The sequence below is a fragment of the Lithobates pipiens genome, unplaced genomic scaffold (genome assembly GCF_037356315.1).
Source record: "Lithobates pipiens isolate NorthernLeopardFrog02 unplaced genomic scaffold, aLitPip1_a1.2 Scaffold_1, whole genome shotgun sequence".
In the NCBI taxonomy this organism is placed as follows: domain Eukaryota; kingdom Metazoa; phylum Chordata; class Amphibia; order Anura; family Ranidae; genus Lithobates; species Lithobates pipiens.
In genome coordinates, this window is record NW_027507685.1 from 161,794,328 (window position 1) to 161,821,722 (window position 27,395).

General features: G+C 42.9%; 1 long non-coding RNA gene across 1 annotated transcript in view; it reads right to left on the reverse strand.

Annotated features, from left to right (window-relative positions):
- Positions 1-26,192, reverse strand: part of LOC143978126 (uncharacterized) — a 41,665-nt gene extending 15,473 nt beyond the window's left edge. The window contains exon 1 of the long non-coding RNA XR_013273902.1: positions 25,989-26,192. This is a non-coding gene — a long non-coding RNA (uncharacterized LOC143978126). The remainder of the gene's footprint in view (positions 1-25,988) is intronic.
- Positions 26,193-27,395: the final 1,203 nt, after the last annotated feature.

A 27,395-nucleotide genomic window follows, 5' to 3' on the forward strand; every position in this document is an offset into this window, starting at 1 on the left:
ATGGGGGTCTCTGGTCACCAGAGCCCCCCTCCTAAACAAGAGACCACAGAGTCCCCCCTTACATCAGACTCCAGAGTTGAGTTGCATCTTGATATAGCACGGTCATTTACCCTGTATGTTTCTGACATGCTTAAAAACACATACACAGGCCAATTTTGTAGACAGGATCGGATTAACCTGCCAGCATGTCGTTGGTGTGTGGGAGGAAACCAGAGTACCCAGAGGAAACCCACGTAGGCACAGGGAGAACAAGCCATCACAGTCTAAAAAAGTTCTACCTGACAACAGTACCTCTTTACATCACAGTCCAAAGTGTTTTAAAAAAGGATTCTTTCCTAAATGTACATAATATACTGGATGCTAACATTTATAGGTAAAGTTGAACCAGGGAATATCCAATTGCCTCTTGGAGGATCACAAAGGAACTTTTTCCCCTACATGAGCAAATTGGATTATGCTTTGCTATTGTTTTTCACCTTCCTCTGGATCAACTGTGGCATAGGATTGTGCATATGGGATTCTTTTTTTTTATTATTGGTTGAACTAGATGGACTTGTTTCTTTTTTCAATCTAACTATGTAAAGTGTACAGGTAAAATGTAATTCCGCATATACATAACAGGACTTTTCCGCAGACGGTCTTCCCAACGGACTTTCGGTGGACTTTCTGAACGAACGGACTTGGCCACACATAAATGGACTAAGTCCGTTCGTAAGTCCATTTGTTTTGAATGTGATGACGTAAACGGGACTAAACAAAGAAGTTCAATAGCCAGTAGCCAATAGCTTGCGTCGTATTCAGTTCGTCAGACCAGCACACAGACGAACGGTTTTCCCAATTTTAGTCCATGTAGATTTGAAACATGTTCTATTTCTAGGTCCTTCGGATTTATTTTTCGAAAAACAATCGGACTAGCCCACACACAATCGTATTGTCCGACGGACTAATCCCTTCAGACCTAGTCTGCCGCAAAGTCCGGCCGTGTGTACGTAGCATAAGAGGAACTTTGAAGATCCTGATATAAAGGGGAACACTGCAGATTGTGATGCAAAGGGGAACTGTGATGTAAGGGAGGTCTCTGTTTACCAGAGCCCCCCTTACACAAGAGTCTACAGAGTTCCTCCTTACATCAGAGTCTGCAGGATTCACCCTTACAGTGCATGGGGGAACTCTGCGGACCCTGATGTAAAGGGAAAAGGAGTTCTTCTTCCCCACGTTATCCAAACTGGGAAAAAGCTTTATCTTGACATACACTTTAACTTAATTCATCTTTGTGTCAAATAATGTGCATGGTTAAAAGACTAATAGATGTGGCACAGTACAGCAAAATGATGGTGAATGCAAAATTGGGAAATAACATATCATTTTTTATGAAGAAGATACTGATTGTTCTTAAACCATTATTTGCAATAGTGGCCAAACATAATAAAAAAAAAATAAAGCCTCTTAAAATGTATGAGCCACATATCTATTTAAAATGAGCTTTAAGACACATATATAATATAAACACAAAATAATTTAAAATACAGCAAACATTATAAATAAAATAATCCAGAGACAATAGACCTGCAAAGTATGTGACAAGATGAGAAAAACTAATTTGGGGCTTCACATAAGGGCTCAGTTATTGAAAATTATCATAATCTTTGTTGTGCCGAATATTTTGCTAGTTTCAAAGTAAATATGAATGCACATTTCCAGTTTAGCAGTTTCATTACAATTAATGGGATGTAATATAATCCAGAACATTTCCTTTTATTTCCTCTAACGTACACAGCAATCTCACTTTTTCTATCCGACAGCCGCGTTCTTCTAGCAGGGCATGAAAGGGTTTTATTTATTATGCCATTGAAATTGCAAATGAAGGTAATAAAATCAGCAGCATGCCTCCAGTGTGTTAATGGTAATATAGTGGCTTAATATAACTCATGTTTGTGTTCAACATGCTGCTAAAAGTCTTCAATGCAAATGCAATTACTACCATTAATCTCAATACCTTGCAGCCATTATTTGCTGTGATGTTCACCAAGTTGTCATTCATTGTATTTTTATGTGTAACTAACAGCTCTAATGTTCGTGTCTCTGCCAGAAAGCCCTTGGGCATCCTGTTGAACAGGGACATTATAGTCCTAGGCCCTGTGCCTCTTTCAAGTCAGAACCTTCTTCATAAGCAGAACCATAACAACACTTCTGTGCAAGTCTATGCAGCTAAAATGGTATGCACAAACAAATATACAAGGCTATAAAATTCAAGCCATGGACTCTCATTCAATGAGTCATAAGACTTTAGTTTTCTGTACTCAGATTACAAAATTATACACTATATTGCCAAAAGTATTGGGATACCTGCCTTTACACGCACATGATCTTTAATAGCATTGTAGTCTTAGTCCATAGGGTTCAATATTGAGTTGGCCCACCCTTTGCAGCTATAACAGCTTCAACTCTTCTGGGAAGGCTGTCCACAAAGTTTAGGAGTGTGTCTATAGGAATGTTGGACCATTCCTCCAGAATCGCATTTGTGAGGTCAGGCCCTAATGTGGACGAGAAGACCTGGTCTCGCAATTTCCACTCTAATTCATCCCAAAAGGTGTTCTATTGAGTTGAGGTAAGGATTCTGTGCAGGCCAGTCAAGTTCCTCCACACCAAATTTGCTTATCCATGTCTTTATGGACCTTGTTTGTGCACTAGTGCGCAGTAGTGTTGGGACAGGAAGAGGCCATCCCCAAACTGTTCCCATAAAGTTGAGAGCATGAAATTTACCAAAATGTCTTGGTATGCTGATGCCTTAAGAGTTCCCTTCACTGGAACTAAGGGGCCAAGCCCAACCCCTGAAAAGCAACTCCACATCATAGCCCCCCCCCCTCCACCAAATGATTTGGACCAGTGCACAAACAAGGTCCATAAAGACATGGGTGAGCGAATATGGGGTGGAGGAACTTGACTGGCCTTCACAGAGTCCTGACCTAAACCCAATAGAACACCTTTAGGATGAATTAGAGCAGGGACTTGGAGCCAGGCCTTCTCGTCCACATCAGTGCCTGACCTCTCAAATGCTCTTCTGGAAAAAACATTCCCTTCTGGTCAAACATTCCCATAGACACGCCTAAACCTTGTGGACAGCCTTCCCAATAGATCTGAAGCTGTTATAACTGCAAAGGGAGGGCCAACTCAATATTGAACCCTGCGGACTAATGCCATGTACACACGGTCGGAATCTCCGACAACAAATGTTCGGTGTGAGCTTGCTGTCGCAAATTCTGATCATGTGTAGGCTCCATCAGACATTTGTTGTTGGAATGTCCGACAACAAAAATTTTAGAGCTGGATCTCAAATTTTCCGACAACAAAATCCGTTGTCGTAAATTCCGAGTGTGTGCAGACAATTCCAACGCACAAAATTCCACTCATACTCTGAATTAAGGACGGAAGCACTCAGTCTGGTAAAACTAGCATTCATAATGAAGATAGCATATTCGTCACGCTGTTGATTTTGAATCTTTTAATGCAGCGCATTTTCTTCTTCTTTATAAGGCTAAAATAATGAAGTTGCTTTGCTGCTGGTATTCACACAGACTTCTGACAAACTGATTTCTTTATTTTTATTTTTTTTTGCCAAATCTACAGAATAATGTTTATATTTTTTTTACAGTGATCTACTTTTTTATTTTATTTATCAAGATCTCCTGATTTTGCCTTTGTATCCCAGGGCAGAGATCAATTATTGGACAGGCAAAATTGGTAGCCTGAGGAGTCCATTTATTAGGGAGCACAATCCGGTCCAGGACTCGGGAGAAGCAGCAGATGACATATATGTCCCAAGGCTGTGGTCATACAACAGCCTGCATCTTTTGTCAGACTAGACTGAACCCAGGCCATCACACTCTTGTCTTCCTTCCACATTTGCTTCCACGCTTGCTTCTGGGCTGTGGCTCTGGTGTTGGAGTTGTGGCAGGAGGTGGAGGAGGAGGAGGCATGGTCCAACTCACACAGGTGGGTTTTGCTTGTGAGTTTGCCCCTCAACCCCTTAGTTAGGGCCTGATAGATCACTTCCTCACATATGAGGCCTTGGCCCACCTCCATTTTCTGTATTTTGCTGGCAATCATGAAGGCATAGGCCTCATGAATATTGGGGGTGGTTCTGAAGGCCCCAGTAGCCTCCCGAATTAAAGAAAGCACTGACTCCTGCACGTTCCTACCCTTCCTAGTCCTTTTTGTTGGAAGGCACAGGGGAGGAACCTGGGATTCGGTCAGGTAACTGGGCCAGGCCACCTCCTGGCTGCCACTTACTCCCGCCTCCTCCTGGCTAAGACTTTCCACAGCCTCCTCCTGGCTGAGACTTTCCACAGTCTCCTCTTGGCTGAGGCTTTCCTGTGTATGAAAATGGGACATAGTTTTCGTTTTTTGGTTATCAATCACACACAATTTTCAGCTCATGACTGTTGCAAATTGAATGCTAACAAATAGAAAAGATTATCATTCTGACCCCAGCATTTTTCATTCTTGTCTTAATCATTTTTGGCTACTACTGTCTATTGATATGTAAACCACTTTGTTAAATCAGAAATTAGTGATCAATAATAGCACCTAGTTAACATCATTCATTTTTTGACCAGAAATATGTTGAACAATACTAAACCTGGTTCAAGCTGGGCTCCTCCACTTCTTCCTGGGTGGAAGGCCCAGGTTGGACATTGGAAGCCACAGCTGGGGTGGAAGGAAGAGTTGAGAGTGATGGTATGATTTCAGTCTGGTCTGACAAAAACCATAGTCTGTCATAGTACCACAGCCTGGGGACATAAATGTCATCTGCTGCTGCTCCTGATCTCTGGGAATCCTGGACCTTCGTATGCTCCCTATTATATGTACTCCTCAGGCCACCAATTTTGGCCTTCAAATGAGGGATGGTTGCTGTGGGTATCTGCGGCTTCATCTATTCCATCAATTGATCCAGCACTGCCTGCCTCTTTATTTTATTAGTATAAAAGGGGTGTTTCACCTGCCACAGACAGGGCAGCTCTCTGTACATATCAGTGAATTCGGGGAGGAAGTCGTGATCGTTGAATCGATCCATTTTATCTGCAAGACACAACACAAGACAAACCCTAATGTAAGGCTAAACTCTCATGATCTTGTCCCAATATAGGCCTCAATCTATAAGCAGTATAGGCCCCTGATGCTCAAAGTTAAATTTGTACCTTTGTTAGCACGATCGTCACTTGCGTTACTCTGTCCTCCACTCACAGATCATACATACGATGCAAGCGTGTTACGCTTTATATACTCTGCGCATGCATGAAACTCCATCCTCCCTGATCTTCTTTCTAGTATATTCCCTGCCCCATCTTTTTTTCAGCGCAGTGGGAGAGCACATGGCGGAGAAAGCGCAAGTGCATGCAGACAGCAGCAACAACGACGAAAGCCCGAAGCCATGAACGTTCCGATCCCGGAGGAGATTTAAGGCCTCAAATATGGCCTTTGTAGAGATGGTGGACATCTCGAAGAGGGCTGACTATGATGGGAATTATGGACCTTAAATGCTGGTCAGACCTGAAATTGAAGGAGCAGGATCAGTACAGAAGGATCAAGAAAGTTCTGCAAAAAAGTATTTGTTGTGTGTGCCTATTATTATTATTACTGTTGTGCTGGTATATGTGCTTTTCTTTACTGTTGTACAGTTTAAAATGGCAAGTTTCAGGTTTGTGGGCACAGTAATCATTCGTAGTAAACATCGTTCATTTGCCCACTAATACAATGTTTTTGGCAGATGCAGTTTAACTACATTTGTTGTTGTTAATGCCTATTTGTATTAAAAGAAGGTTGTTGTCTAGATGGGTTTGTAACTAGAATGTAATGCAAACTTGATTCATCGTAAAGAGAGGACATTCAGTAGCTGTTTACATATCTGGACGCAGGAGCACTAGTGTAGGTAAGTATTCCTGCTTTAGAAAGGGTAAAAAATAATGTCTTCAGCTTGGAACACTGACAAAACAGACAATTGCACTTCCAAGCAATGTTTCATATTCCTATTTCTGGCCTCAAATATCTGTGTGCTAAGTATAGCGTTTTTTAAGTCACACAGGGGAGAAAAGACTCTGGACATCGGAGGACACCAGGAACCCCACACCTCCTAAAGAAAGGGAACATCAGCACACCACAATCTGAGGATGTGGAGGAAGGAGAGGTTTATGACGTGGGCGAAATAGTGACCACAACAGGTCAGTATCTGAGAACACAGCTTCAAGTAATAGATGCATGCTTGCATATGTATAATACATGGCATGTTTTTTTTTATTTTAGGTGATGTGGATGTTGTGGAAAAAGAATCTAATTTCACAAGTGCACAAGTCCTCATTGGGGAAATAATGTTGTGCAATAATGATTACAGAAGATCAAGGAAGACATCAATTATATTAAAAAAAGACTCAAAAACATCACTGATGTTTTAGGCAGAATCTAAAACACCCCAAAATTATTCAAGTTTGTTGTTATATTTGTTATTTTTACCTAAAAGTGTTATACAATAAATATGTTGCTTTGTTCAAAACCCCTTTTCTAACGCACATGTGAATGTGCACAGAGTAAAATGTTTTATACTTAACAATGTGTGGCTCTTTCTTTCAATGTTCAATGTCAGTTTTTGGAGTAAGTTGGTGTTTACAGTGACAATGGAGGTTATTTACTAAAGGCAAATCCATTTTGTACTAAAAAGTTATAGTGAAAAGTGGATTTTACTTTAGTAAATAACCCCCACAGTGCTCTAAAATTTATCCCAAACAGGTAATTTGTTGGGACTCAAAACAATTAATTCATGGTGCTGAAAAGGATGTTTTTTTTATTATTAATGCATTACATACATTAACAACAAAAACAAGGTGTGTGTGTAGCAGACCCACAACATGATAGTTAGCTGAAGAAGAGATTGTCACCTCATATATCAAATAAATGACGTTTGCACTTTTGAAGAAAGTGGCCAAAAAGAAAATCCCCTTGGAGAACCTAGGAGACAGCTAAAATAAAGCAGTAAATCAAATGAAATATTATTTCAGTTTAAAAATAAAATGTATTTTAAAAAATTTTCTCAAACATTTGCTGGCATATCAATGGCCCCCATATCAACAAAGTATTCCATATATTTTTGACGGGTCTCGCGGGCGCTTTGGGGGGGCAAGCCAGGATGGCCAGCTTCAATTGCCGTCAGGGTTGTTGGTTCTGGAAATCTTGCCTCAGGTCCAACTGAGGCCACATAGTTTACAGCATTTCTCCTTAGAAAGTTGTGCATAATGCAGCATGCAAGTATTATATGGTTTAGTTTATATTCCACCATGTTGATTGGCATCAGGAATAGGTGGAACCGGCTGGCCATTATGCCGAAAGCATTCTTCCCCACTCTTCTGGCTCTGGCCAGCCAGTAGTTAAAAACCCTCTGGTCCGGGGTGAGGGTCCTCATGGGGAATGGCCGCATCAGGTGTTTACCAAGCCCAAACGCTTCACCAGCGACAAAGACGAATGGTAGACCAGCCACGTTGTCTTCCTGAGGTGGCAATCCCAAGTCACCACTCTGGAGCCATCCGTAGAACTCGGTCTGGGTGATGACTCCACCATCTGACATCTGTCCATTCTTCCCCACATCCACATACAAAAACACGTATATTGCCGACACCACCGCCAACATCACTATACTATTAAACCACTTATAGTTATAATAGTATGACCCCAAGTTGGGGGGTGGGATGAAGTGGATGTGTTTCCCATCGATTGTCCCTCCACAGTTGGGAAATTCCCACCGCTGGGCAAATTGGGAAGCAACAGTCTGTCATTCCCGTGGTGTTGAAGAAAACGGTGGCGTGATACAAGAAAAAAAAAATAGCACTTTGCACATAACATTGCAAGCAGATTAGACACAAACATTTTTGGCCAACATAAGTATAAATTGATTTTAAGGAGTATTTAAAGTCAAAAATATAAGGTAAACTTATATTAGATTCCTAACCCCCCCCCTGATGGCCTATTGTTTAAATTTGGGGGGGGGGGGGGGGGGTTGGACAGGTAACCTTCTGTCAGGGCTGGCTTAGCCCTTCCTTCTCTGGGCTGGCTGCTCAGCTGTCGGCTAATTGCCAGCTCTCATCTCTCTCCACAGTTACCCAGCTGTTCCTGATCTTGCTCGTCTGACCTGCCTACTTAACCACTTAAGGACCAGGCCTCTTTTTCAGACTCAATGTTTAAAACAGTTTTTTTTTCTAGAACATTACTTAGAACCCCCAAACATTAAAATTTGTTTTTTTTTCTAACACCCTAGAGAATAAAATGGCGGTCATTTCAATCCTTTTTTTCACACCGTCTTTGCGCAGTGGTCTTACAAGCGCACTTTTTTTGAAAAAAAAAAAGCACTTTTTTGAATAAAAAAATAAGACAACAGTAAAATTAGCCCAATTTTTTTTCAATTGTGAAAGATAATGTTATGGCAAGTAAATTGATACCCAACATGTCATGCTTCAAAATTGCGCCCACTCGTGGAATGGCTTCAAACTTTTACCCTCAAAAATCTCCATAAGCAACATTTAAAAAATTCTACAGGTTGCATGTTTTGTGTTACAGAGGAGGTCTATGGCTATAATTATTGTTCTTGCTCTACTGATCATGGCAATACCTCACATGTGTGGTTTGACTACTGTTTTCATATGTGGGCGCTACTCACGTATGCGTTAACTTCTGTGCGCGAGCTCGCCTGGACGGGGTGTTTTGAAAAAAATTTATTATTTTTTCTTATTTATTTTATTTATTTTTACACAGTTTAAAAAAAATGGATCACTTTTATTCCTATTACAAGGAATGTAAACATCCCTTGTAATAGAAAAAAGCATGACAGGTCCTCTTAAATATGAGATCTAGGGTCAAAAAGTCCTCAGATCTCATATTTGGACTTAAATGCAATAAAATAAAATAAAAGTCATTTGAAAAAATGACATTGAAAAAATGTTCCTTTAACCACTTAAGGACCGCCGCATGGCAATGTACGTTGGCGCAATGGCACCGACAGGCACAAGCATGTACGTGCTCGCCTTCCAACGGGTGGGGGGTCCAATCGGACCCCCTCCCGCTGGATGCGGCGGTCCTTTTCACTGCATGAGCGATCCGGGATGAGGGGATGGCCGTTGGTTACTGGCCATCCCCTCTCGATCGCTCCTGGCGAATGAGAAGCTTCCCCCGCCTGTGTATAGTAAACACAGACAGGGAGGAAGTGATGTCATTCTCCTCAGGGGTGGTCTTTTTGACCGGACTGCGAGGAGAACACAGAAAGTAAGTGCACCAAACACTACACTGACATGTAGGTACATATAGGCACACAAATCCCCCCACGATCACCCCCCCAATCACCCCCCGATTCCCCCCCAATAAAGTAAAAACTGTCAGGGCAGTTAGTGTTAGGTCCAGGGTAGCCCCCTACCCCCCCCCCAATAAAGGTTTAACCCCCTGATTGCCCCTAGAGTTAAACCTTTCACCCCTTTTGCCAGTGTCACTAAGCAATCGTTTTTCTGATCGCTGCATTAGTGTCACTAGTGCCGCTAGGTAGCTAGTTATTTTTTTAGGTTCACCGCCATTTTTTTTATAGCGCTAGGTACACCGATATACTACCCAATAATGGTTTTAACCCCCTGATTGCCCCTAGTTAACCCTTTCACCCCCTTTTGCCAGTGTCACTAAGCGATCGTTTTTCTGATCGCTGCATTAGTGTCACTAGTGCCGCTAGGTAGCTAGTTATTTTTTTAGGTTCACCGCCAGGTTTTTATAGCGCTAGGTACCCCGATATACTACCCAATAATGGTTTTAACCCCCTGATTGCCCCCAGTTAACCCTTTCACCCCCTTTTGCCAGTATCACTAAGCAATCATTTTTCTGATCGCTGCATTAGTGTCACTGGTGCCGCTAGGTAGCTAGTTATTTTTTTAGGTTCACCGCCAGGTTTTTATAGCGCTAGGTACCCGCATATACTACCCAATAATGGTTTTAACCCCCTGATTGCCCCTAGTTAATGCTTTCACCCCCTTTTGCCAGTGTCACTAAGCGATTGTTTTTCTGATCGCTGCATTAGTGTCACTGGTGCCGCTAGGTAGCTAGTTTTTTTTTAGATTCACCTCCAGGTTTTTATAGTGCTAGGTACCCCCATACACTACCCAATAATGGTTTGAAACCCCCTGATTGCCCCTAGTTAACCCTCTCACCCCTTTTTGCCAGTGTCACTAAGCAATCGTTTTTCTGATCGCTGCATTAGTCTCACTGGTGCCGCTAGGTAGCTAGTTATTTTTTTAATGCTTTTAACCCCCTGATTGCCCCTAGTTAACCCCTTCACCAGCGATCACCGTATAAGTGCCACTGGCGACGCTGGTTAGCCAGTTAGTTATTTAGGTTCACCGCCATGTTTTTATATAGCGCCAGGGACCCCATATACTACCTAATAAAGATTTTAACCCCCTGATTGCCCCTAGGTAACCCTTTCACCAGTGATCACCATATACGTGTTACGGGTGACTCTGGTTAGTTAGTTTGCTTTTTATAGCATCAGGGCACCCACCATTTATTACCCAATAAAGGTTTAACCCCCTGATCACCCGGCGAGTGATATCAATTAGGTTTTAGGGTCAGGGTCTGCGTCACCCCAGGCAGCACTAGGTTAGTGCCAGTACCGCTAACACCCACGCGCAAAGCATACACCTCCCGTAGCGGTATAGTATCTGAACAGATCAATATCTGATTTGATCAGATCTATACTAGAGTCCCCAGCAGTCCCCAGATACCTGCTAGCACCTGCGTTTTGCCCCTCCGCCCAGCCCACCCAAGTGCAGTATTGATCGATCACTGTCACTTACAAAAGACTAAACACATAACTGCAGCGTTCGCAGTGTCAGGCCTGATCCCTGCGATCGCTAACAGTTTTTTTTGGTAGCGTTTTATATTTAAACCCTGAAGGCAGTGCTTGGTTTTCGGGGTCCCGTACGTGGCTAGGCTCCGAAAAAGTCCCCCACATGTGGTATCCCCGTACTCAGGAGAAGCAGCAGAATTTATTTTGGGGTGTAATTTCACTTATGCCCATAGCATGTGTGAGCAATATATCATTTAGTGACAACTTTGTGCAAAAAAAATATATATTTTTTTAATATTCCTGTTACTTGTGGCAAAATATAAAATATTTCATGGACTCAACATGCCTCTCAGTAAATAGCTTGGGGTGTCTACTTTCCAAAATGGGGTCATTTGGGGGGGAGGGTTTGTGCTATTTTGGCATTTTATGGCCTTCGAAACTGTGATAGGTAGTGAGGAGTGAAATCAAAAATTTGCACCCTTAGAAATCCTGAAGGCAGTGATTGGTTTTCGGGGTCCCGTACGCGGCTAGACTCCCAAAAAGCCCCACATATTGTATCCCCATACTCAGGAGAAGCAGCAGAATATATTTTGGGGTGCAATTCCACATATAACTATGGCATGTGTGAGCAATATATCATTTAGTGACAACTTTTTGTAAACTTTTTTTTTTTTGTGTCATTATTCAATCACTTGGGAAAAAAAAAAATATTCAATGGGCTCAACATGCCCCTCAGCAATTTCCTTGGGGTGTCTACTTTCCAAAATGGGGTCATTTGGGGGAGGGGGGGTTTGTACTGCCCTGCCATTTTAGCACCTCAAGAAATTAGATAGGCAGTCATAAATTAAAAGCTGTGTAAATTCCAGAAAATGTACTCTAGTTTGTAGACGCTATAACTTTTGCGCAAACAAATAAATATACGCTTATTGACTTTTTTTTACTAAAGACATGTGGCTGAATAAATTTTGCCCTAAATGTATGACTAAAATTGAGTTTATTTGATTTTTCTTTTAACAAAAACTAGAAAATATATTTTTTTCTCAAAATTTTTGGTCTTTTTCCATTTATATCGCAAAAAAATAAATCGCAGAGGCAATCAAATACCATCAAAAGAAAGCTCTATTTGTGGGAAGAAAAGGACGCAAATTTCGTTTGGGTACAACATTGCATGACCGTGCAATTACCAGTTAAAGCAGTGCAGTGCGAAATTGTAAAAAGACCTTTGGTCCTTAGGCTGACAATTGGTCCGGAGCTGAAGTGGTTAAGAGGTATGGGCGGAAGTGACTTTTTGACGTCGCTTCCGCCCTCCTATGGTATAGAGACGAGTGGGGTCCATCTTAGCCTCACTCGTCTCCATACCCAGCACAAGAAAGGACCCGATCGCCTCCGCCTCCACCGACGGCTCCGGAGACTACCATTATCGTAAACAGGACTGCCTCCTGTAAAGATGGATATCTCGGTTGTGGCAGCAGCTGCTGCCATTACCGAGATATCCCTCTTCAAAGTACCAACGTATATATATACAGGAGGCGGTTCTTAAGTGGTTAAAGCTGTCCAGCTCACTTCACCGCCTTCGCCTTGGTCACATCACAAGAAACCATCTCCTGCGTAAAGACTGGCTTGCTGACATCCCTTTTGGCTCCTTATCCTGTTTGCTGTTGCTCCACTTGGATCCCTGACTGCTGGCCTGGCTGATTACCCGATCTGGTTATTGAACTCTGGACTGGCTGACTACTCGATCTGGTTACTGGACTCTGACTATGCTTTGACTTTTCTTACTCTATTTACCTTTTTTTTTTTATTAATAAACAAGTGTGATTTAATTGTACTTCTGTCTCGGTCTGATTCATGGTTTCTGACACCTTCTCCACTGCATTGAGAGTTGGATGCATACATAATGTGCGTTACTTTGGCCAGCCCTTCCTTAATTATACTATTGGCAGCACACTGGACAGGTAAGAAGTGTCATAATACAAAAATATAAATACACGCTATTTATGATATTATGCTTTGTATTATACGCTTGTACTGTTTCTAGCTGTACTTTGTTTTATGCAGTATCACACCTAACTGTTCAAAAACTTCCACTGAGGAAGCCGTAAAAGGCGAAACATGTCGGGATAAGTCACTCCATGTCTTTGTTGAGTGACCACTTCTTCCATCCACTGTTGAGATGTGTAAATTGTATCTGCGTATTATATGCACAGCCAATATTTTTAACTTGTCTCTCATGCAATAAATTCTGTTTTATTTTTATCTTCTGGAGTATTGTAATTAACTTTTTTGTTTGGCACCCTTAAAATCCCACCAAAAAACTTCCCCTTGTCTACTCATAAATACACACTGTACAAATTGAAGCACATTCTGCAATTACCTATCCAAATAATAGGAGAACAAAACTTTAAACAGTACCATTTGAAAGTATTCAGGCAACCCCTTTCACTACATGCTTTGGTGAATTCATCCAGAAATATGAACACAAAGAGGTAGGTATAGAGTGTATGGGTTTGGCAAAGTCAGCAGATTGGTATCGGTTGACTTAACGGTTGGGGGGAGGGAGGATTCTAAATGAGTTTGGGACCCCTAAAAAAATCTTCTTGCACTATGCATGAATTTAAGGACAAAAATAACATGTGGACACATTTTAGGGGTTTTTTAGGGTAAAGCAGTACAATGGAGCTGACAAAATACATTGTTAAGTGACTAGGCTAGGTGTGTATGGGCCCAGGATAGCATGCTGGGAAGGTTAGTAAAGGCAAATATGCATAAAAGACAAAAAAGGAACTTTAAAAACTTCCAGCATGTATGAGGATAAAGGGGACATTCACAGTATATTAGAACCATGTTAATTATGGAATGATGAAAGAAATACAATACAATACATTAGCATACATTAAATATATAGAATGTGATGCTAAAGGAGAAAACTTACCTTAATATAGTCCTTCTACAGGGCCTGAATTAAGGCAGAACAGGTCTCGGGAATAATGAACCCCAGAGCCTGGGGGAAAATGCCTGTCGAGAACTTGATGTCCTGCAGACTTCTCCCCATCGCCAAGTACCACAACGTGATGACTAGCCCCTGTTCAGGAGTGATGGCTTGTCACATGCAGGTTTCCTGCTTTGTAATACAAGGGGACAGCAAAGCCAACAAACGGTGAAAAATGGGGTCCGTCATCCGGACATAATTCCTGAAATCATCAGGATTATTCTCATGGATCTCCCGCAACAAAGGCATGTGAGAGAATTGGTCACGCTGGAGCAACCAATTCTTTGTCCATGAACTCCTCCCCGACCTGTTCATGGACTGGGCTTGGGGCAAAGTAAGGACCCCAACACCAAGCCCCCATACAGCACGAACTCTACGATGAGTACATACCCGCAACATGGCTTCAAAATGGTTGGGTGGTCAGAACGAACTAACAGAATGCACTGAAAATCAGAACGGCCTGAGAAGAGCGAGCTGAAAATCAGAAACGTGTGTACAAGAATGCACTGAAAATCAAATACATACTATAAATAGCACACACTGAAAAACATATACGAACTGACTACATGCACTGAAAAACAGATACGAACCCACAAACACAAACCTTTTATAGTGCCGTTGTACATGTTGTACGTCAGCGCATTCTTGGTGATTGGAATTTACGACAACATTTGTGCAACCGTGTGTATGCAAGACAAGTTTGAGCCAACATCCGTCAGAAAAAAACCCACGGTTGGGTTGTCAGATATTCCGATCACCTGTACGCTGCATAAGACGAATGCGATTAACGTTCATGTGCATGTAAAGGCAGGTGTCCCAATACTTTTGGTAATATAGTGTAGGTTGTTATGGGTTTCCTGTGCATTGCACCTTATCTTTATACTTTGCACTGACTTACTGAGAAAGCTCATTAGTTCTTTTACTTAAAACTGAAGATTAGATAAGGAAATGTTTAGTTACATTAGTCCAGCTTGGACAAAAAAGAGGTACAGTATGTACAGTATGTGCCATAATTAAGGGATCCCTGTGGAATCTGGAAATCACTGTAGTAGGCACCGCTACTACAGTTTTCTCCAGTAGCTTCTGGGTCCCAAGTTGAGTGGCTGACCTGCTGAACTGTGAACACAGGGGATTGCTCGATTGGCATGGGTGCCATTCATGGAACACTTCCCATTTTTTTTAATGAATGCAAAGCTATCTCTGATTGGACAAGGTGGAGAGGCTGGGCAGTGAAGATATGAAACAAGGAAGCTAGCGGCAATAACTGTAGTAGTGGTACCTACTACAGCTATCTCCAGCTTCCAGGGCCTCCCAATGTTATGGCAAATACATTACGTTAAAAATAACAAAACTAATAAATATTAAAATTCAGCTTTAACCTGTTCCCAACCAGCCGCCGTAGTTGTACTGTGGCATAATGTTACAGGCAGGCGAATCGCTGTCATACTACACCCCTTGGCAGCAGCCATGATCGGATTTGATCCAGAACCAATCAATCTCCAGACCCATGCCAATGAAATCTGACCTGGACCTGGTGATCGGTCCTGGCGAATGAGATCCTTCCCCTGTCCGTGTAACTGTAAACACTGACAGGGGGAAGTAATGTAATCTCTCCTTGTGTTGGTCCTTTCCGTGCCCGACCGAGGAGGGATAACATATAAAAGTGAGTTGCACAACACTACACTGACACCAGGTCACGTAGGCACACAATTCACCCCCTGATCACCCCCCCCCCCCCCAGTAAAAACCCTTAAACCCTTCACCACCTGTCACTGTGTCACCCAGTACAGAATTCAGATTTTTTTTTGATCGCTGTACTAATGTCATTAGTGACAAAAATCAGCGTTAGGGTAATTAGTCTTAGGCCCAGATAGGTCTAGGGACCCCCCAACACCCCCAATAAAGGTTTAACCCCTTGATTACCCCCTGTCACCTGTGATCACTGTATAAGTGACACGGGTGATGCAGTTTAGCTAGTTTATTTTTTATAGCGTCAGGGCACTCGCCGTATTTTACCCACTACCCAACCCGGTGGGTGATCAAAGTTAGGTTTTAGCATCAGATAGGGTCTGCATCTCCCCAGGCAGTGTCAGATTAGTGCCAGTAGCACTGACATCCACGCACGCACACACCATATGCCTCCTTAGTAGTATAGTGTCTTAACGGATCGATATCTGATCAGAACTATATTAGCGTCTCCAGCAGTTTAGGGTTCCCAAAAATGCAGTGTTAGCAGGATCAGCCCAGATACCTGCTAGCACTTGCCTTTAGCCCCTCCGCCCAGCCCAGACCAGCCCACCCAAGCGCAGTATCAATTGATCACTGTCACTTATAAAACAAAACACACATAACTGCAGGGTTCCCTGAGTCAGGCCTGATCCCTGCGGACACTAACAGTTTTGGTAGCGTTTGAATCAGCCGCTGACAGTCAGGTGTTTTTTTCCTTTGAGTCCCACTACTGTACCAGTAAATTTAGAGACTAAAATGTCAAATCGAAGGTACAGTATTAAAGAGGCCTACATGTTTCTGAGTATGACAGATAGTGAAGAGAAAGGTACTCATCTGTCAGATTCAGGCTCAGAATATGAACCTGAAGACAGCAGTGACACCCTGACAGATAGCTCTGACGACGGAGTTGTGGTCCCTGCCAAGGTCAGGTGTACCAGACCCCATTCTTCTTCTGCTGTCATTGAGGTGCAAGAACCGCAGGTCCCTCGTATGGAGCAGAGCCAGTACTATCGCCGCTCATCCTTCTGGTGAACTGGCAAGCACCAGCGGCCTAGTACATCCTGGTCATACATACAACTCTGCAGTAACACTTGATGATGTGGCGAGTCCCATAAGTGCAGTTCAAGCTGGTGAGGTGGCTAGCACGAGTGGTGTCCCACTGCCACCAAGAAGAAGACAAAGACAGGCCCGTCAAGCCCATAGTGCCCTTCCTGCTGCATTCACCAATCCTAATTGGGAACCCACCACTTCTGCAGCACCCGTACTTCCCCCATTCACTGGCCAACCCGGAATTCAAGGAGAAACTGCCGTATGCTGCTTTTCACCGAAGATCTCTATGGATCAAAGCAATTTATATGCTGGTCAATTCATTCACACTAAACCCCAGCTGACCCTTGCCAGAGAATGGAAACCAATTACGGTTTCCGAATTTAAGACCTTCCTGGGCCTATCCCTCCTCATTGGCATAACTAAATAGAGTAAGTTGCGGTCATATTGATCCACTGACTCAATTCACCATATGCCCGTGTTCTCTGCCTCCATGAGCAGGACACGATACAAGCAGATCTTGAAGTTCATGCCTTTCAACAATAATGAACTCTGTCGTCCTCGGGGTGACCCTGAATTTCATATGCTTTACAAAATTCGGGCCCTCGTAAACCATTTCAACCAACCTTTTGCATCCTTTTTTACTCCCCATCAAGTTGTCTGCGTTGATGAGCCCCTGATTAAGTTTTCTGGCCGATTGTCATTCAAACAGTATCTTCCCAGCAAGCGTGCCAGATACTGGGTCAAGATGTATAAGCTCTGTGACAGGGCCACAGGCTATACATATAGTTTTATGGTTTTTGAGGGAAGAGATAGTTACGTAGAGCCGGAGAACTGCCTTGACTACATAGGGAGCACTGGTAAGATTGTGAGGGACTTGGTGTCACCTTTATTTGGAAAGGGGTACTACTTGTATGTGGGCAATTATTACACAAGCATGCCACTTTTTAGTCACTTTTTTGATCATAAAATTGTCGTATGTGGCACAGTACGATCTAATCTCTGGGGCTTTCCCCAGCAGCTTGTAGATTGCCATCTTAGGCTGGGGGAGAGAGCCTGCTTGGGCTGTAATAATTTGCTCGCTGTGAAGTGGAGGGATATGGTGATTTCATTTCCTCATTGCCTATCACAGTTTCGGAGGCCATGAAATGACAAGATAGCACAACTCCCCCCCCCCCCCCCAATGACCCCATTTTGGAAAGTAGACATCCCAAGGTATTTGTTTAAAGGCATGGTGAGTACTTTTCAGATCTCATTTATTTTTGAAAATGAAGAAAGAAAAGAAAACATTTTTTTTTTTAATTTTAAAACTTTGTGACAAAAAGTGAGATCTGCAAAATACTCATCATGCTTCTCAGCAAATAGCTTGAGGTGTCTACTTTCGAAAATGGGGTCATTTGGGGGGGGAGGGGGGGGGGGTTGTGCTATCTGGGCATTTCATGGCCTCTGAAACTGTGATAGGCAGTGAGGAGTGAAATCAAGACATACGCCCTTAAGCCGCGTACACACGGGCGGACTGTATGGCCTACTTAGTCCGTCGAAACACATTTCAGCGGACAGTCCGCTCGTGTGTGGGCTTCAGCGGACTTTTTCAGCGTGCAGTCTGGCGTACTAAGTATTTCGGATTTTTCGAAATACTGTCTGTCATACTTTGGTTTCAGCGGACAATCCGCTCGTCAGTAGGCTAGTTCGACGGACTAAGAATGGCGCATGCTCAGAAAGGATTTACACGGCGAAAGATTGCATTGCTGTGTATTGGACTTCCTATTTCTAGTCCCGTCGTATGTGCTGTACACGTCATCGCGCAAGCTTTCGACGGACTGTTTGTGCATCCGTGTGTGGTCAAGTCCGTTCATTCGAAAGTAGGACGGACTGTCCGTCGGATTGTATGACGGACTAAGTAGGCCATACAGTCCGCCCGTGTGTACGCGGCTTTAGAAAGCCTGAAGGCGGTGATTGGATTTTGGTATCCTGTACGCGGTACCTGTACCTGTACTGACTGCCAAAAAGTTCCACACATGTTGTATCCCCGTACTCAGGAGAAGCAGCAGAATGTATTTTGGGGTGTAATTCCACATATAACCATGCCATGTTTGAACAATATATCATTTAGTGTAAATTTTTTTTTTAATTTTCCCGAAACTTGTGGCAAAATATATAATATTCCATGGACTCAACATGCCTCTCAGCAAATAGCTTGAAGTGTCTTCTTTCCAAAATGGGGTAATTTGGGGGTGATTTGTGCTATCTTGTCATTTCATGGCTTCCGAAACTGTGATAGGTAGTGAGTAAGTGAAATCACCATTTTACACCCTTAGAAAGCCTGAAGGCGGTGTTTGGTTTTGGGGTCCTGTTCACGGCTAGGCTCCCAAAAAGTCTCCCACATGTGGTATTCCCATACTCAGGAGAAGCAGCAGAAAGTATTTTGGGATGTAATTTCACATATGCCCATGGCATGTTTGAGCAATAGATCATTTAGTGCTAACTTTGTGCAAAAAAATAAATAAAAAATTCCCGCAACTTGTGGCAAAATATACAATATTCCATGGACTCAACATGCCTTTCATCAAATAGCTTGGGGTGTCTACTTTCCCACTTTTACGCCCTTAGAAAGCCTGAAGGCGGTGTTTGGTTTTGGGGTCCTGTTCACGGCTAGGCTCCCAAAAAGTCTCACACATGTGGTATTCCCATACTCAGGAGAAGCAGCAGAAAGTATTTTGGGATGTAATTTCACATATGCCCATGGCATGTTTGAGCAATAGATCATTTAGTGATAATTTGGCCTAAACATATGACTAAAATTGATTCATTCATTTTTTTTATAACAAAATGTAGAAAATATATATTTTTTTCAAAATGTTTGGTCTTTTTCCGTTTATATCACAAAAAATAAAAATCGCAGAGGCAATCAAATACATTCAAAATAAAGCTCTATTTGTAGGAAAAAAAGGATGAATATTTTGTTTCGGTACAACATTGCATGACCGCACAATTACCAGTTAAAACAGCGCAGTGCCAAATTGTAAAAAGTGCTCTGGCCATTGAGCTGCCAAATCCTCCGGGGCTGAAGTGGTTAAAGTCAACATTTCAGTGGCTTTATAGAACGACATGATCAAATGCAGAAGCTCACTAGATTTCTGGCAGGTCAACAGGTATTTTTCTATACTTGCAGCATATTTGAAATGTAAATGTGGTGATATGTGCATATGTTGCAGAGTTGTACAAAAAAAATATTTTTTTAATTATACTCAGACATACATTTAAAACATATATGTTTTGAATTGGATATACAGTATATTGTGGGGTAATAATAGGATTGCAATTAAAATTACCTTGGCAGCACAGGATTGCCTAATGTGTTAATATACTATATACCTGTAAACAGAAGAGGCAATATTCATGTTATGTACTCTTCTGATAAACTGTTGGTTGATATGGTGGTGTCTGTCTCTATGTAAGAAGTGATCTCAAAACGAGTGTGAAAGAAGACCTAGTTGATGGAGAGTGTGATGAGGCAGAAGTTTTATGGGTGTAACTGTACATGGATGTGCTTCCTACAAAGGTTATCATTGGAGTTTGTTATAGACCTCCCAGTGTTAGTGAGGAGGTGGAGACTCAGCTCCATGCACAGATAGAAAGGGCTGCAGAAATTGACTGGAGTAATGGCACTGCTGGGACAGTGAAAGGGTAAAAGGAATGGTGCTCTGCTGGACCTGGTAATTTCAAACCATGCAGAGCTTACTATATTGCCAATGTTAATATAAGAACATCAGTGACCGTAACATGATTTCATTTAATGTTAGCTGTAAACAGCAAGCTCATACTGGAAATATAAATAACCTTAACTTTAAGAGAACACATTTTCCAAGGATGAGGGCTGCTCTCCAAGACTTAGACTGGGACGGAATATTGGCATAGATGAATGGGAATTCTTCAAAAGACTGTATGCAAACTCACTGCAAAGTATTTTCCCAAAATTCCAGAGACAGTTGTGCAAACTCTCCAGGTTCTGTCGCTCCCTACTACCAAAGAGGAGGCACAGAAGTTAATTGGAGTTGTGGGGTTCTGGAGATCGTTCATCACACATCTTCGACTGATTCTGAGGTCTATATATAATGTCACCAGAAAAAGGACTGAGTTCTCATGGAGTTCAGAGCAGTGGACCCCATTCCTGGCTTCTAAAGAAACTATGTTGCAGCATCAGGGACTAGAACCCGTGAGACAAGGAGTACCATTTCAGCTGGATGTAGTGGAGTAGAATGGTACCATATCTTGGAGTCTGTGGCAGCCAAATGAAAAGAAAGGACTGAGAGCAATACCCATTGGATTTTGGGCCAAACAACTGACATGGGCACAGAGGAGATACACATCCCCAGAGAAGTACCTGTTTGGGATCTACACAGCACTTCAACATGTAGAGACCATTACAGGAAAGGACACAGTCACCATACATACTGCACTGCCAGTAGCAGGATGGGTGAGAGATAATGGACTGACTACTAGGGCAGCTATAGCCCAGAACCAGACACTGATGAAATGGAAGCGGTACCTTCAAGAAAGAGGGGGTATTGCAGCTGGGGATGTCAGAGACATTTCAAAACAGTTGGCAGGGCTTGTTACTTTTATCAGCACCCAGCCAGAAGAGGAAATTCCTGTGCGGCAGTCATCCCCCATTCAAGAGGCTCCACCCTTTGAGTCTCTGTCATAAGACATGAAGGAGTCAGCGTGATTCACTGATGGTTCAGCCATAGTCACCTAGTCTGGGCGTACATCAGTAGACTACAACCCAAGTACAGACACAGTGCTGCAGGAGACAGGAATTGGAAGGTCCAGTCAATATGCAGAGTTGAAAGCTGTAGTGATGACTCTTCAGGAGGATCCTTCTTCCCATGTCACTATCTACACTGACAGCTGGGCGGTTTTTAAAGGACTGACAACTTGGATGCCCACGTGGAAGTCCAATGAATGGATGATTTATGGAAAGGTGGTGTGGGGAGGCAAGGAAGTCTGGGACTACATCTGGAAGGAAGTTCACTCCCGCACCATAAAAGTGGGGCATGTTGATGCACATGTGCCCCTAGTCTCAGGCTTTCAGAACTATAACAGAGTTGCAGATGAAATTGCCAAAGTGAAGGCAGTTGTGCCAATTGATCCTGTGTTGATGAACTTGGCCAACTGGGCCCAAAAGCAATCTGGACATTTGGGGCAGAAAGCAACTTATGAATGGGCACAGCAGAAAGGATTGCTTATATCTATGTACATGACTGTAATAGGAAACTGTACAGTGTGTGGAGAAGTGTGCCAATGGCCATTGCAAAAGTACTCCACTGGGTCGATTAAGAGGGGTGAGAGGCCTGCAGAGATCTGGCAGATTGACTTCATCAGTCCCCTGTCCCAGGGAAATAATGGACTGAGATATTGTTGCACTGCAGTGGCCACCTATTCAGGACTTATGCTTGTTCATCCTTGCAAATGTGCAGATCAAGCCACAATACTTCAACTGCTCCAGAAACTTGTCGTTGCTTATGGTTGTCCCAAACAAGTCCAAAGTGATAACGGCTCACACTTCACTGGATCAACAGTACAACAGTGGGCCAAAGATTCTGGAGTGTACTGGTTGTTCCACATTCCATGCCATCCACAGGCAGCTGGTTTTCTTTAAAAGATACAACAGGCTGTTGAAGGACCGGATATGCAAACTCACACCTACACATACACTAAGGGGGTGGGATCGGGTCCTCACACAGACAGTCATGTTGTTAAATTCTAGGCCAATAGCCAAAAGCACACCAGATGAGAGGATGGTAGGGGCTGGGACAGAGATTCCACAGCTGGAGTGCAGAGTTCAGTATTTATGTAAGGTTCCTGAAAGAACAGGGCTTAACAGGATACCATGTTACTGCTTCCCATGACATAGATAACAAGAGTGACTTACCTGAAGCTGAAGCCTATCTAGGAATGAGAAGGAATCTGGCAGGAAGGTTTGAAGTTATATTTGCATTGGAAGATGAGCTTCAAGACAGTGGCTGGGACTCCGGTTAGTGGATACTTCTCATTAAGAGTGGAAAGTGAGGCTACATAATATCAAACCTTCCAAAAAAAAACAGCAGGGATCTTCTGGGAAATATCAATATATTTCCTCTCCTCCATATTGATGTTCTTTGGGAGGGTCAGACGTGGATACAGGCAGGTGGCAAAGTATTGGTCGGATATCCAGGCAAAAAGCCATTCAGAGGAGAGATTGTAGCTGAAGGGCCGGTATCTACTGTTTATGTATTATTATAAGGAACAGATAATCCGTTTTGTTTTCCAATCCACCGGCTGTCTCCAATTTGATCCATAGGAAGACCAGAGAAAAGTGGTTACATTATGGACAGAATGATGGAAGACCTCAAGAGCTGAGGAGAGCAAGGCATTTGATGTATTATAAGCCTGGACTTGTTTCTAAAGAACTTTAGAATGACTTTCTAATGAACTTCTAGCCAAAGACTGAAACACCTTTTCAGTGAAAGAAATATGGGAGGGGTTGTATTCAAGTAAAATTAATGTTTAGAATTAGTTTAGTAATGAAGAGATTTTCTATGTGTAGTCTGTGAGAAAAATCAAGGGCAGAATGTGTTGCGTTTGATATAAAATATAATTTTTGTATAAGACTCATAGCATTCTGGTTTCACAGACACAGATTTACTCAAACAAATGCTGTTGGATACAATGGGAATGTAGATACCATTGTTGTATTCCATTCGCAGTTTGAGAACAGTCTATTGTCTCTATAACTACAGTAAACAGGTAAGAGAGTGACTTTCAAACTGAAGCTACTGAGATGTAGGTTTGTTGGTTGTTAAGGTAACAGAGTTTGTAACAAGCTGACATATACAAGGACTTATGATGCCTTAAACACAGCCCACTTCATCATGCTTTAACAGCAGAAGCCACTCATCATGCAAGAAGGTGCCTGATCTCTAGAAAAATCATTGTCAATGGAGATCAACGAACATACAGTAACCGGAGTTAAGTAACTTTTAAGTGTATTTCTACTGTTATAGACTATATGCTTGCTAGGCTCCTCCACTAGTAAAAGAGCTCGAAGAAGATAGCGGAGGAGTCCGCCGAGAAGACCCCCGAAGACGGAAGACCCCTGGAGCTGTGCAATAAATTATTTTTACCCTGTGTTGTGTTTTTTTTGTACTTTTTTTCACAAGTGAATGGGGAGGGGTACATTGTACCCCATACTCATTCACATAGGGTGGGGGGCCGGTATCCGGGGGCCCCCTTATTAAAGGGGGCTCCTGGATTCTGATAAGCCCCCCGCGCGCAGACCCTGACAACCAATGGCCAAGGTTGTCGGGAAGAGGCCCTTGTCCTCATCAACATGGGGACAAGGTGCTTTGGGGTGGGGGGCCTGGTACGGCTCAGGAGGGGGGGCCCGCTCGCTCGTCCCCCCTTTTCCTGGCTGGCTGGGTAGCGTGCTCGGACAAGGGTCTGATGTGGACCTGGGGGGACCCCCACGCCGATTTTTTTTGGCATTGGGGTTCCCCTTTAAGTCCATACCAGGTGGCCGGGTCAGCGACTTCTCCTTCGCGGGCCCCACCTACCTGGAGACCCACTCAAAATGAGCGGACTTTTCTCCGGGCGGTTCATTTCAAAAGTACGGCGGACTGGCATACGCACGGCCGGATTGTCCGCCGAAATGCAAGTCCGGCGGGAACATTGGAGTGCAAAACTACTTTCTAAGTCCGCCGTACTTTCGGGTAAAAAAAGGCTTCTAGGGGCTACACATGGGGGGATTGTCCGGCGGACTTGAGTTTGCCGGACTTTTCCACCCGATTGTTTGATCGTGTGTACGCGGCATAAGGCACACCTGTGCAATAATCATGCATCTTGATATGCTACATCTGTGATGTGGATGGATTATTTCGGCAAAGGAGGAGAGCTCACTAACACAGATTTAGACAGATTTGTGAACAACATTTGAGAGAAATAGGCTTTTTGTGTACATAGAAAAAGTTGTAGATCTTTGCGTTCAGCTCATGATAAATAGGGGCAAATACAAAAGTGTGGCATTTAGAATTTTGCTCAGTGTAATAAAACTGGATACTAACATTTATAGGTAAAGTTGATCCAGGGAATATCCAATTGCCACTAGGGGGTTCAGGAAGGAATCTTTGCTGGAGCAAATTGGATTATGCTTTGCTGGTTTTTTTTTTGCCTTTCTCTAGATCAGTGTTTCTCAACCTTTTTACCATGGAGGAACCCTTGGCAAAAAGTCTGAGATCTTGGGGAACTCCTAAAAAAATAAATTCAGATCTACATTTCTCAGGATCTCATCAGCAAGCTGTAGATCGAACCATGTTTATTGTAGAAATAGCTTCAAATAATGGAATGAAAATTAGAACTCACCTGACACCAACATTATAGTGTGAACAGTGCACATAGAAATCAATTGTTTTCTTTATGTCCCTGCATATCCCTGAGTTAGAACAAGCCCAAAATATTTTAAACAAGTCAAATTTGCACATATTTTCAATTTTTTGCACATATGCTATGAACGAGGCCGTACTGAACTTGAACAAAACTTCCAAATATTGTGTTTAATAAAAAAGGAGAGCAGACTACGGGAACAGTTGGGACTTGTTCACAACATTCATGCATAAGAATTGATGGAAGATGGTGCAGATTTGAATATTTTTGTCTTGTCCACGTCATGTGCAGACATGCATTTTCCTAACATAGGTCTCTGCTAGGACATAAAGAAAAAAAATGATTTATATGTGCCCTGTTCATACCACAATGTTGGTATCATTTGAGTATTTTTCTCTGCAGAAAAATACATACATATCATTTGAGTATTTTTCTCTGCAGAAAAAATATGCACATAATACCAATGTTGATTTCAATGTACACTGACAGCGAATACTGTCAATGTGCATTGATACCTGGTGCCTCCTCTATAGTTCTAGCTCCTCTGAACCTGTGAGGGTGGTACCAGGAGGAGTGCTGACAGTAGGATCGCATGGCTGAATCTTGCAGGAGGAGAGATCCTGTGTATGGTAGCAACTGAATGCAGACTGCAGGGGCCTGTGGCTGGATGAGACTGAATCATAATAGCATTATGTACAATTAAGGCATAACATAAAGCTATTATAATCTCACCTCCTGTTACATTCAGTCTGATCCAGCTGTGTGTCTCAACTCTCTGCTCCCCTCCCCGCAGCCTGCAATCAGTGCTGTTATACACAGGATCTCATCTCCTGTTCTCTGCTCTTCCCTCCCCCAGCAGTCTGCATTCACCCCTGATGTACACAGGAGCTCAGCTTCTAATGATAATCTGTGCATTACTGCTACCATTGAGACAGATCTCACCTTTTGATCTGGTACTCCCTGCCTACAGTCTTCATTCAGGGCTCCCCACTCTCTATGCTCAGCTCCCCACTCTCCATGCTCAGCTCTCCAGTCTCAGCTCCTCGTTCTCCATATTCGGCTCTTCAGTCTCAGCTCCCCGTTCTCTATACTCGGCTCTCCAGTCTCAGCTCCCTGCTGAATTTAGAACTCCCGCTCTCTGCCTTTCTCCTGACTCCTCCCTCTGTGTTCTCTGAGCCAGAAGTTCAGAGAGCCCATCGGGTATCAATGCGCGCTGACTGTTCTCACTGTCAGCACGCATAGGGAACTCTAAAAACAAAATTGGGTGGATATACATCCGCCACAATGTTGAATCGCGGTGGAACCCATAGGGACGGTTGAGAAACACTGCTCTAGATCAACTGTAGATTTGAAATTGTGTATATGGGATTGCATGATTTTTTTTTTCTTTTCCTTTTTTTTGTTGAAAAAGATGGACTTGTGTCTTTCTTTACCCCCTGTCTTCTCCTCCTCCCATCCATTATCATCTACTTTTTTTTTTCATTTTCCATAGAACTTGATCAACTTACACTTTGCTTTCCTCCATGGTATTCTCTTCTGCTTCCTCTGCTTTTCCAAAGGTTATTTGGTCATCTGTCTCCCCTCCACCCACTAAAATGATGAGCTTACTCTGTCACAACAAGCTCCCAAAGGATGTCTTTGTATTAAAAAAACAGCCTTATTTTAAAATTGATAAACACTAAAGCCCCATACACACTATCAGTTTTTCTGCTGAGTTTTTCCTTCAGGTTTATCAAAACCATGTAGTGCAAGAGTCTGCCTGATTGCATACAAATTGAAACTCCTAAGGTTTGACCTCTTATTATATGGCTTTGGTAAATCTGAAGGAAAAACTGATAGTGTGTATGGGGCTTTAGAGGCTGATTCACTGAGGGCAAATAGACTTGCAAGAGATTTTTATTTTTTTTGCTTAATAAATTAGGTGAAGTGCTTTAATCCTAAGCCTATCATGTGCAAACAAAAGTACTGCTGTAGCCATCCCTTCTTGGGGGCAGGGCCGCTGATAAGCCAGTACAGCTGACCCTGTTGTACCGGGCCCAGCCAGCAGGGGGGGCCCGAGCAATCTTAACAGCATTTAGAATAATAAAAAAAAAAAAAGAAAAAAGTCTGACTGCACAGGGCTGACCGAGGGAGGAGGAGAGCATCACCGCAGGAGCCTGGATCTCAGATAACACAGGGGTCTATGGATAAGAGAAGAGGGGACGTGTATTCCTATCAGCACCCGAGCCTCCCTCCCCCTCCTCGGGAAGGACAGAACACCGGAGCTCTCCTCAAGGCAAGATAACAGGTGACAGATTGCATTCTTCTCCTTTGATCCCCGTTCTGCCTCTGTACAAATCTGTGCTGTAA